Genomic DNA, 13,062 nt, shown 5'->3' on the forward strand with positions numbered 1-13,062 from the left:
GAGTAGCAGCCATGTTATGCCTCTAGCTTTCATCCAGATCATACCACATGATCCATTGTCTACAGCCAAGCTCTACGATATAACCGCATTTGCTCCAACCCCTCAGACAGAGACAAACACCTACAAGATCTCTATCATGCATTCTTACACCTGCTGAAGTGAAGAAACAGATTGACGGAGCCAGAAGAGTACCCAGAAGTCACCTACTACAGGACAGGCCCAACAAAGAAAAGAACAGACCACCACTAGCCATCACCTTCAGCCCCCAACTAAAACCTCTCCAACGCATCATCAAGGATCTACAACCTATCCTGAAGGACGACCCATCACTCTCACAGATCTTGGGAGACAGGCCAGTCCTTGCTTACAGACAGGCCCCCAACCTGAAGCAAATACTCACCAGCAACCACACACCACACAACAGAACCACTAACCCAGGAACCTATCCTTGCAACAAAGCCCGTTGCCAACTCTGTCCACATATCTATTCTGGGGACACCATCATAGGGCCTAATCACATCAGCCACACTATCAGAGGCTTGTTCACCTGCACATCTACCAATGTGATATATGCCATCATGTGCCAGCAATGCCCCTCTGCCATGTACATTGGTCAAACTGGACAGTCTCTACGTAAAAGAATAAATGGACACAAATCAGACGTCAAGAATTATAACATTCAAAAACCAGTTGGAGAACACTTCAATCTCTCCGGTCACTCCATTACAGACCTGATCTTCAACAAAAAAAACTTCAAAAACAGATTCCAACGAGAGACTGCTGAATTAGAATTAATTTGCAAACTGGATACAATTAACTTAGGCTTGAATAGAGACTGGGAATGGATGAGTCATTACACAAAGTAAAACTATTTCCCCATGTTATTTCTCCCCCCCACCCCACCCCCACTGTTCCTCAGATGTTCTTGTTAACTGCTGGAAGTGGCCTACCTTGCTTGTCACCATGAAAGGTTTTCCTCCTTTCCCCCCCCCCGCTGCTGGTGATGGCTCATCTTAAGTGATCACTCTCTTTACAGTGTGTATGATAAAACCCATTGTTTCATGTTCTCTGTGTGTGTATATAAATCTCCTCACTGTATTTTCCACCAAATGCATCCAATGAAGTGAGCTGTAGCTCACGAAAGCTTATGCTCAAATAAATTTGTTAGTCTCTAAGGTGCCACAAGTACTCCTTTTCTTTTCAGGAGATAATGCTGCCTGCTTCTTGTTTACAATGTCACCTGAAAGTGAGAACAGGCGTTCGCATGGCATTATTGTAGCTGGCATTGCAAGATATTTACGTGCCAGATGCGCTAAAGATTCGTATGTCCCTTCATGCTTCAAACACCATTCCAGAGGGCATGCATCCATGTTGATAATGGGTTCTGCTTGACAATGATCCAAAGCAGAGTGGACTGACGCATGTTCATTTTCATTATGTGAGTCAGACGCCACCAGCAGAAGGTTGATTTTCTTTTTTGGTGGTTCGGGTTCTGTAATGTCCAGATCTGAGTATTGCTTTTTTAAGACTTCTGAGAGCATGCTCCACACTTCGTCTCTCTCAGATTTTGGAAGGCACTTCAGATTCTTAAACCTTGGGTCAAGTGCTATAGCTATCTTTAGAAATCTTACATTGGTACCTTCTTTGCATTTTGTCAAATCTGCAGTGAAAGTGTTCTTAAAATGAACATGTGCTGGGTCATCATTTGAGACTGCTAATCATGAAATATATGGTGGAATGCAGGTAAAACGGAACAGGAGACATACAATTCTCCCCCAAGGAGTTCAGTCACAAATTTAATTAACACATTTTTTTTTTAACAAGCATCATCAGCATGGAAGCATGTCCTCTGGAATGGTGGCCAAAGCATGAAGGGGCATATGAATGTTTAGCATATCTGGCATGTAAAATACCTTGCAACGCCAGCTACAAAAGTGCAATATGAATGCCTGTTCTCATTTTCAGGTGACATTTGTAAATAAGAAGCAGGCAGCAGTATCTCCCGTAAATGTAAACAAACCTGTTTTTCTTAGCGATTGGCTGAACAAGAAGTAGGACTGAGTGGACTTTGTAGGCTCTAAAGTTTTGCATTGTTCTGTTTTTGAGTGCAGTTATATAACACAAAAAAATCTACATTTGTAAGTTACACTTTCACGATAAAGAGATTGCAGTACAGTACTTGTATGAGGTGAATGGAAAAATACTATTTATTATTTTTACAGTGCAAATATTTGTAATAAAAATAATGACATAAAGTGAGCACTGTACACTTTGTATTAGGTGTTGAAATAGAAATCAATATATTTGAAAATGTAGGAAAACATCCAAAAATATTTAATAAATTTCAATTGGTATTCTATTATTTAAAAGTGAGATTAATCACAATTAATTTTTTAAAGTTAATTGCATGAGTTAACTGCAATTAATCAACAGCCCTAGTTTATTCTTACTACTGTTTGCCAAATTCATTCAAATACTTGCTCTAAAAAGTGCCAGACTCACATTGGATCAATATTGTGCTTGTAATTAATTGATTGCACTAATCACTTATTATTTTGATTTAAGATTATAAGCAAGTTAAGGTCTTGATCCTGCAAACTCACCTATGTGGGTGGATAATCTGTCCCAAGTGAATGAATCTGAAGAACTAGGGCCTTTGTAAACAAATCTTCTAATAAGAGCATCCTTCCATAAGATGGTACTTTAATGTAAATTTGGTATCGCTTGTTGCATCTATGCTGTTTTTGGCAGACTTACGTGGAATGTTACTGTAGCATTCATGATTATCAAGTGTGTATATGACAAATTTCTATATACTTGCAAAAAATGCCAGAAGTTCATGCCGAAGTAGAGTAAAATAGTAATGCCTATTTCGAAATGTAATAATGCTATTATTGTGATGTTATAATTAGTCATTCATATACAAAGCTTCAAAGACGAATACTGTACACTTGTACACTATGCTGTCTCATTATCAGAGAAAAAGGATCAAACAATGAAATTAATGGCAGGCAGCTTTACAATGATCAAAAAGCTATTTCTACATGCAGCCTGTAGTCAGTTCATAGAACTCATGCCACAAGAGATCAGTCATACTACAGAGTAATTTTTTGAAAGAGGCTGGATAATTTTATGATCAATAATATTTGTAGTTAGGGAACACTGAAGTCAATATAGGATAACATTATATGTTTTGTTAAAAAAAAAAAAAAAAAAAGAAGTCAAAAAGCCAAGGGGTATATAACAGCTAAGATTCAAAACTCTATTGAAGATTGTAAGCACCAGCTTCTATAAGCCAGTCCTTAACGTTGGATTTAAACATTCTCCTATAACGCAGAAAGTGAAACTGCCAAGAAACAAAAGTGAAACTGTTTTCATTGTCCACTGTACTCAGTAAGTGAAATGCAAATGATTTGCAATAATGTTAAAAAGCATGTGCAGATATTTTAAGTTTCCTGCTAGTGTATTAATCTACAATAATACTGATAAAAAAGGTAACATTTTATTTTAAAATATGTAATTTCAACCTGCCCACATCCCTTTATGCATGGCAAAATAAGTCCAATCAAATCTCATGTTTAGGGTGTAAATTAATTACTGCAGGAGTCAAATTTCTTTCACCTTACAGCAAATAATTATAATTCTTTATTCTTTCATAGCATCTTCCATCCAGGGACGTCAAATAACTTCACAAAGCTGTACAGCATCCCTGTGAGGAAAGGAAATATTGTCCCCATTTTACAGGTGGTGATGAAACTGGTTCAAACAAGTTTTTGCTTTGTTTGTGGTTATAGCAAGTCAGTAGAAGAGTTGAAAACAAAACCCAGATCTGATTCCTGTCCTGTAACAACTAGAGGACCCCTCTCTGACAGTAGAGGCTTTTTAACATAGGTAATGATAGAAGAAAACAGATTGTGAAAGGAGGAAACATACTCCCCACCCCAATTGCCTAGTGACGTCCGTGGGATTTTTCTGTTCTGAATGTCAAACGTAGAGTTCTCAGTTTCCAGCAGTAAAAACCTCTGTGATCATTAAGGAAAAAATCAGATACTCATTTTAAAAATAAATCAGTGAGACAAGCAGTATCTGTGTAATTGACATTTTAGCCAACACCATTTTCAGTCTTCAGTTTGGAAAAACAAAAAACACGAATCGCAGCTGGTAACCTATATATATAAACTCTTTGTCTGGGCCTGCTCAATCTGGTTCCTAAAGAACAAGTTTTATTTATTTATTTTTTTAAAGCCCCGAAATTGCAGATCCCCCGTTAAGCCAGCAGTGCACGGGAGCTCCCCTTGTCTGCGATTTAGACATGTATGGTTGACTTTTAACTCCTTCGCCCTCTCTCTGTCTCTCCGCCGTCCCCCAAGGAGTCCCTGACCGTCAAAGGAAATGCTCCAAACACACCTATAAAAGCCCCTATCCGCCTTCCCAGCAAGGGAGAAGCTTAAAATCGGATCACACGGGAGATCTCTCCCATCTCTCGACAAGCCACAGAGGCACCCCCCCCACCCCCACCTTTTCCTCCAGTCCCAGCCAGAGTGTCTCTCTCTCTCTCTCTCTGCCATTATGTTCAACCATCTTTTAACCAGGCCTCTCTGCAGGCTGCAGTGTCCGTGAGAGAGCCCTGAGCCCTGTCTGCCCGAGGCCCCCCGTGCAGGAGCTGCCCCCCACGGGTGCGGGTCGCTGACCCCGCAGGGCAGCAGCAGGTCTGTTTGCATGGGGGTGCGGCATGTGCATGCAGCGGGTTCGCTTTCTCCCCCGCGGCCTGGCTGCTGCTGCTGCTGCTGCTGCTCCCACGCGCGCTAGGCCCCGCTGGGCTGTGGCAGAGCGGCCTGGAGTGCGGCAGCCGCGGCTCGCCCGCCGGCCGCCGCCGCCGCCGCCGCCCAGGGGGCTCCGAGGCCGCCGGGGGGGGGGGGAAGGGGGAAGGGTGTCCCCGCCGGCGGGACCCCTCCGACATGGGGAGACAGCCGGCGCCAGCGCGCAGGGCCGAGGTCACCCGAGCGCTACAGCTGCCAGGGCTTGAAGGCTGCAAAGTCCAGCACGGCAGGGGGGCGGCTAGCGGCTCCCAGCCGCGGGAGGGGTTAGGTGTAGGCACCTCGGCCTCCCAGGGGAGCGCCCTCGCCTCCAGGCAAGGCCCCTGCGGCCCCCAGCACCCTCTGGGGTGGGGTCCCCCCACCCAGGCCTCAGCTACCCTCTGAACAGGAAGGGGCTTTAGTTTGGGGCTGGAGACCATGTAGGGATTCTAGTTTGGAAACGGCCCCCCACCAGTGCCGAGGGGGATGGGGACCAGGAGTGCAAAGGAGACTGTGGTTGGGAGCCCCCCAATGCAGGGAGGGGATGGGGACCAGGAGGGTGAAGGAGACTGTAGTTGGGAGCCCCCCAGTGCAGGGAGGGCATGGGGACCAGGAGGGTGAAGGAGACTGTAGTTGGGAGCCCCCCAGTGCAGGGAGGGCATGGGGACCAGGAGGGTGAAGGAGACTGTAGTTGGGAGCCCCCCAGTGCAGGGAGGGGATGGGGACCAGGAGTGCGGAGGAGACTGTGGTTGGGAGCCCCCCAGTGCAGGGACCAGGAGTGCGGAGGAGGCTGTGGTTGGGAGCCCCCCAGTGCAGGGACCAGGAGTGCGGAGGAGGCTGTGGTTGGGAGCCCCCCAGTGCAGGGACCAGGAGTGCGGAGGAGGCTGTGGTTGGGAGCCCCCCAGTGCAGGGACCAGGAGTGCGGAGGAGGCTGTGGTTGGGAGCCCCCCAGTGCAGGGACCAGGAGTGCGGAGGAGGCTGTGGTTGGGAGCCCCCCAGTGCAGGGAGGGGATGGGGACCAGGAGTGCGGAGGAGACTGTGGTTGGGAGCCCCCCAGTGCAGGGAGGGGATGGGGACCAGGAGTGCGGAGGAGACTGTGGTTGGGAGCCCCCCAGTGCAGGGACGAGGAGACTGTGGTTGGGAGACCCCCAGTGCAGGGAGGGGATGGGGATCAGGAGTGCGAAGGAGACTGTAGTTGGGAGCCCCCCAATGCAGGGAGGGGATGGGGACCAGGAGTGCGGAGGAGACTGTTTGGGTGCCTGCATTGCAGGGAGAAGATGAGGGTCACGGACACAGAAGAAACCATGAGTAGAAGCCCCCCAGTGAAGGGTGGGGATGGGGGTGAAGGGTGTGGAGGAGACCATGGTTAGGAGCCCCCCACTGTGGGAAGGGGTGAATGTGAGGGATGTGGAGGAGACTGTGACCATGGTTAGGAGCCCCCCAGTGCAGGCAATGGATGAGGATGACTGGTGTGGAGGAGACTGGGGTTAGGAGCTGCCACAGTGCATTGAGGGGATGGGGCGAGGGGCACAGAGAAGATTGTGGCTAGGAGCTGCCCCAGAGTTGGGAGGAGATAAGCGTGAGGCATGTGGAGAAGACTGTGGCTATGAACCACTTCTGTGTGGGGAGAAGGTCGCATGAGGATCAGAGACAGAAAAGACTTTTGTCAGGAGCTGCTTCTTTAAGAGGAAGTGTTGGAGGGAAGAAACCGCCATTAGTTATACCACTGGAGGGATTGGTTGGGGTGGTGCAGAGAAAATCATGTTGAGGAGCCACCTCACTGAGGGCATGGGAAAGGGCACAGAAAAGATCAATGGCGGACAAGGCAGCAATGGGGTATAGATGATCTTGATTTGGAGCCACCCTCAAGTGTGTGTTGAGGAAGCAAGGCCCTGGATTGGAGGATGGTGGAGGAAGAGGGGAACTTTGTTAGGAACTATCCCGGTGCTGAGAGGTGTGGGTGCAGAAAAGACCTTGATGAGGAGCCATTCTAGACCTTTGGGGGGTTGAGAAGACCTTGACCAGGACCGAGTCACATTTGAGGATGGGGGTTGTGGGAGATGAGAAGACTTTGGTTAGCAGCACCCTCTTCCTGCCCCCTGTGCTTTGTGAAGGTGTGGGAGATGATCAGACCTTGGTTAACAACTCTTTTCCACCAGAGCCCTAAAGAGGATTGAGAGGCAAAAGAAGCCACCACAGTGCTGTTGGGAGAGGGGAGAAGTGATTTCTTGTGGAAGTGGATTGTGGGGTGGGGAGAAAAATCATGTGTGGAGAGGAGAAAACACTTGTTAGCATTGCCCCAAATACTGTGAAAAGATGGGAGGATGGGAAGGAGAAGACCTTGGTTAGCTGCCACCCCAGAGCTGCCGGCATGAGGGGGCAGGTATGACGTTAATCGGCAGCCACCCTGTACTGTAGGGAGTGGAGGCAGAGAAGACCTTGGTTAGCAGTCACCCCAGTGCTGCGGCCGAGTCTGCCTTGTGCAGCAAGAGAGATCCTATGAGGATTTTTATTGCAGTCTCTTTGTTAGCTACAGACACACACGCTCACAGCTTTCAGCCAGGTTGTGGGAGGTAAGTGGGGGAGGAGAGGAAGGGAATGTTTATGGGGTGGAATTGGGGTGTAAGGATGTTTGTATGCAGTGGGGATATGATTGAAATAGGGGGACATGATTGAAATCACCCCCATATCCAAAGAAGAAAAGAGCCCCTGCAATTTTCAGGGACTTGTTGGCAACTCAGCGAGGGTTGCCATAGCTTTTTATGTAGGGTGACCAGAACCGGCTGAAACTGGTTTGAGGCAGATCAGCTCCTGAACACAATGCAGTCACTGAGCTACTACAGTGGGATAGCTTCCTCCCTTCATGGCAGCCAAAAGCAGAGGAGCTTGCAGAAAGATACCATCCCAAAACAGTATGTGAATGCACACTTTAGACACACTGCACTGGTATGTGGCTAATATAGTCATAAAGGATTCTTTATATAAATTTACATATTTGCAGTAACTGAGATTACTTTAGCTTTTCATTCCTTTTTATGTTTAAAGAATGGGCAAGAGCTGAGATTTATGACCCTTATTCAAATATTTTTGCTTTGCAAGGGTGGGACACTGGTTAAACTAAATAAAAATGGATTGAATGATTTGTAATTGTCGTTATGCTTGTGACTGAAGAATGCTGCTTTGCATGCTGTTTTATTTACAGGGTGTTGTCTTACTGTTTTTTTCGTTATAAGATGTGAAGGGGGGTGCTGTGTCTTTCTTAAAGGCCAAAGGAAACAGTATTGTTGTAGGATTGTGCATAAAAGCATTGCAAAGATGCTGTAAGGCATACTCTTTTTTTTTTTTTTTCTTGTAGGCCTATTGATTGGGGCTGCCTTTAACCCTTTCATATTTGCAGAGGTAATGCATCTCTGACAATAACTGAGCATTGGCTAAAAAATCTTTCAAAGGTCAAGGTTCACAAGGTGAGATATGGTATTTTGAGTGTGGCTATAACAACAGTATGAAGCTACATGTATACAAAAACTAAATCTGATTCCTGATTGCACACCTGACACATTAGTGAAGAAACAATGGTTTCAATGTAGGTGAAGAAATACTATTAACCTCATCCAAGTTTAATGGGATTAAAGCTATTGTTTGTAAAGACTTACTGATACCCAGGCTAAATACAATATCTTCAATTATATATCTCATAGATGAGGATTTTTTCACTATTCAGTCATACAGAATAGGCCTCTGAGTGACAATCATAAATTGTGGACCACATGGCAGTGAACTATTCTGCATTGCAGTACAGCATTATACATTTTGAATTTTCCATCTAATTATTTATAAATTGATTGCATGGCCAAATCTAGGTAGCCTACTTATGATTTCTGAATTAACAACTTTAATGTAATACTGGTATTTTATATATGTTTTATGTATAGGTGTATAATATATATAAAATATACTAAGTTGATTGTGCTTCTTAAACTGTATTACACCGAAAGGATTTTGCAGCCAAGTGGAAGGATATATTTTAGAGCTTTGATAGCGTTCTAGTGGATTATTAGTGACATAAATTATAATATTGAGCAGTTATGAAATTAGAATAGGAAACCGAATGGGCAGTGCATCAGCTGCTAAGGGATGACTGCTTTTAACCAAAGCTTCACAGCAATGGATAATGGACAGGATTTTTTTGTCATCTAAAAAATAAATGTGTACTTAGATTTGAGCTGGCATTTGCATCTTATACTGAAAACTGGAGGCTTCAGAGAGAGGGAGAGGGGGAGAGAGAAGAAAGCAGTAATGATTATAGCAAAGGGAAGAACAAAGGCTGTTAGAGCTTACACACTGGAACACTAAACATGTTGCCTTGGGGATTCTTTTGCTAGAACTGTTACTTCCTAAAACAGGAAATCAGCAACTCTCGAATCTTATCCAGTATGATTTTCACAAACCTAAACAGTCCTGGCTGTAAACTGGTTTTATAAATCTACAGTCAAGAAAAATATGGAGGAAAAATATTGAAATATTCTAGTGTGAAATGAGGTTTTTTTCTTTGTGTTCAGCAGAGTAAAGTAGACAGTCTTAAAAGCCTTGAGAATTTTTGGATTGGGTAAGTTGTATGGTGGCTGTTGATAGGCAGGGTGTCTATATCAAAGAGTGACAAATATAAAGGAACCTTTTTATTTCTGATTGCAGTAGATGACATAAGGTATTTGGAAGTGAATTGTGATACAATGAAAGTGGCATGTTAAATGTTTAGCCAGAAAATATTTTATATAGTTTTATATGTAGGTATAATATATTGTGTTTCTCAAATTTGATAGGGTAATGAATAGCTTGCATGGTGGAGTAAAATGCCTAACAAATCACTGTGCTATGATTTCTTTTAATAGTTTACATAATTTCTGAGTGCAGAGGTTCTATATTTGACTATAGACATCTGTAGCAGAATTATGCTTGCAAACACGAATCCATGTTGCATAATAGTATTTATTGCTGATGATGATGCATGCTCTTTTCCAAGTGTCAGCTAAAATTCATTTCATTTTTTCCCACCAGAATAGTAAACTATTTTAAAACTGTAGGTACTTGAATTGAACAAAACTCAGTGTATCTGTTTTATTTGTTTTTTGGCACTAGTTCTGCATTATCCATTTTTTATTTTTTGCAACGGATGTCTTATTTACATTTTACATTTGCAAGGAAGTTTATACTGTAACATGAGAAACCGGAATAGATGCTGGTTTATATGGTACATCTGGTGGCTTTGTTTTTTCCACATAGGCCAGCCTTTTCAGTTGAAAATGCTGCTTAATGTTAGAAGGTTGGTCCTCTGTATCAGTAATCATGAGCTCATCTTGGATTGAGGATTATCTTGGGTATTTGATCTTGAACAGAGGGATAATGATTTATCAGGTTCCAGGTCTCCTTTGAATGAAACAGCTAGGTTTCTGTTTCTTGGAAGTATGACTGTAAGGTAGAACATACATATATACTGATTCCTGAAACGGAATGTGAAAATATTGACCCTTATGTTTTCAGGGCCTGTTCTCTTTGCTGGTGTTGCGCAGACAGGCCTTGCCTGATTTGGAGTGCTCTCACTGAGATTCCCTGTAGCTGCTTCATGTTGCTTTTGAGCAAGAATTGCCATCCACTTTGCAGAAGACTGTATTAGTCTGAGTGGAGGAAATAAATGGAAGAAAGAGTAATTAGAATATTATGCGTTTTTTTCATTAGATTCAGGATATCCAGAGCTGTTAAGTTACCATTATAAATTCTTATGTTCAGGTGTCTGTAACTTAATGTTCCAGCCCATTTTACATACAAAAGATATCAGAGTAGGAGAAAGCTATTTTTGTAATAATCTTTCAAAACAGCATGCAAAAAAGAGAAGTTTTTGGGATTTAGATGGTTTTGGGGCTTGTCTTCAGTTTAAGGAGAAACTATGGCGGCTGATAGACCCAAAACTTGATGTACCGTATTTAATCAAATTTGTTAGCAAAATGTAGGCAATTTTATATCTGTCATCTTCCTCCACTGTTTTACTGTGGAGGTGGTCTGCTCAGCTTCAGAGGGTGAACGGGAAAGCAGTGCTTTGTCATGGCCTAAACTAGAGCACCACTGCCCAAACTGTAGGGCAGGGGGTGCAGAGGACCGTTCGTGGGAGGGCATGGCGGGTCAAGGCTAGCCCTCATTGGGGGGCAGGGAGGGAGTGCAACCCAGCCCTGCCCCACCTCTGCTTCCTCTGCTCCCAGCCCTGTGCCTGCCCCCAGCCTCAGCCCCCTGCAGCAGCTCCAGCCCTGTCCCCAGCCTTGGCCCTCAGCCAGGCTCCATTCCCAGCCCCAGCCCTGCCCCCAGCTGCAGCCCCATTCTCAGCCCCCTTACTCCTGTTCATGTCCTCCCCCTCCCCCTGGGATCCATGGCCCTGCTCCCAGCCCCATCTCCTGGGGATGGTGGTGCAGACAGGGGTACCTCCCCCCAAAATTAGACCACTGGCCTAGAGAATAGATCACTGGACGAGGAGTTAGGAGACCTGAGTTCTGTTCCTGGCTTTGCTGCAGACCTGCTGCGTCACTTTGAGCAAGTCACTTCCTGTCTCAGTTCCACTATCTGTAAAATGGGGATAATGATACTGACTTTCTTTGTAAAGTGCTTTGAGATCTACTGGTAAATGCTGTTTATTATTATCATGTTAGTGAAAAATCTGCTCTCTTGCTGCCAACCAAAGATTGGCAATAACAAAGTTTGAAAAAACGCATTTGGTTCTTTTTGACTAGAAGAATGGGACATGGGCACACAAAGCATATACAGAAGAGAAGAACCAAAAGGAGGGATAGGTATTTAGAAATGTGGCACCCTTCCTAGTATACTCAGAGGAGGAGGGCTCACCAGCTGGGAAGCCAGTTGGCTAGGTTCTTTGAATATTAACCTGATCCTGAGTAAGTAATGTACAATGTACTGTCACTGTTCTGTTGTAACTTTGCCTTAATAAACAGTACAAAAGACAATCCCAACAACAAAAACACAACCAAGAAGTAGGCCATTAGGAATAAGATCTCCAGATAAAATTCCAGAGAATTCCCCTTTTTCTCCTTTCACTTTCTTCCCCCTCTGTCTCCACCAAGAAGTTAATTCTACATTAACAGCCAACTTTGTAGACAATTGATGATTGGAGGTGGAAGAAGATTTTCAAGCTTCCAAAGAGTCATAAACCACCAGTGAGATTTTTTTAAAGTAGAAAATATCAGTGTGTGATTTGATTTTTTTTTTTTTAAAATATGGAGGCTTTGTTAGCATAATTATAACAATTGTGAAAACAAAAACTAATCTTTCAACAAATCAGACATTAAAAAATTCCAATATATAGTACCCATCATTTAAAAACAAAACAGCAATTGCCAACAGTTAGCTATTATAAGCACAGGAAATTGTTGGCAAATGGCAAACTACTGAAGTTCTCTTAGAGATCAAAACAAAACATCATTTTGTGATAGTGGACCATTGTTGGCTTGCCAGTGCTTGGTAGTCCATAGCTGTAAAACTCAGCTAAGGTGTATATGCAAATAGTAGTCTTGCCGTACCTTATAGTAAAGATTTCACAGCCGAATTCTGTACAAAACTTTTGTATTTTTAAGGCCCCAAACTTGAACCCATGAGCAAAGACTGATTGAAAGAGCTTTGTCTCTAGGAACTACAGAAAACTAGGGGAACATAATGCTGATTTCCAGCAGTCTGCTCAGCCTGTCTGGAGCTGCTGTTGCACCCTATGTGAAGAAATGAATGCAGACCAATGCCTTCTGAGGCATCCAAATTAGTTGTGTGTCCCGGTGGACGCTATTATGCATAGACCTACATCCTTGGCTGTTCTCTCTGTTAAATTATAGAAATATGCTATGGATATATTCTGTCTGGCATGGATACCTGTATGTATCTGTGGTCTCCATAGCTTCACTGTCCCAACTATAGACTTCCGATGCTTTCATTCCTAAAATGTTTTCTTAAAATGGCACATTACTTGAGCTCAAGTCTTCATTATTTTTACAAAATATATCACAGTACACTATGAAGTATTATAAATAAATAAAACCAAACTACAATTGTCAAAATCAACAAAGTACATTTTGTGATGCATTGTCTTTGTTAGTTGTTGGCTTACCATACTTGCTAATTCACAAAATGTCAGTAATTGACAATCAGTCTCCCAGGTATTAGTGTGGATTAGCAAGGTTCTGCTGTACTTCAGAAATAGGATAATACAGATATGCGTTAA

At 43.7% G+C, this 13,062-nt stretch overlaps 1 protein-coding gene across 4 annotated transcripts in view; it reads left to right on the forward strand.

Annotated features, from left to right (window-relative positions):
• The first annotated feature begins 4,396 nt into the window (after positions 1-4,396).
• ZNF532 (zinc finger protein 532) overlaps positions 4,397-13,062 on the forward strand; it is an 88,972-nt gene continuing 80,306 nt past the window's right edge. Inside the window, exons 1-2 of one of the 4 annotated variants that reach the window (XM_038403733.2) lie at positions 4,397-4,709; positions 8,152-8,260. The gene's annotated coding sequence lies outside the window, so the exon portion shown is untranslated. Of the gene's footprint in view, positions 4,710-7,644; positions 7,743-8,151; positions 8,261-13,062 lie in introns of those variants that run through there. The other 3 variants (XM_038403732.2, XM_038403737.2, XM_038403736.2) reach the window with 3 other exon arrangements.

Source organism: Dermochelys coriacea, chromosome 5 (assembly GCF_009764565.3).
Source record: "Dermochelys coriacea isolate rDerCor1 chromosome 5, rDerCor1.pri.v4, whole genome shotgun sequence".
NCBI lineage: Eukaryota > Metazoa > Chordata > Testudines > Dermochelyidae > Dermochelys > Dermochelys coriacea.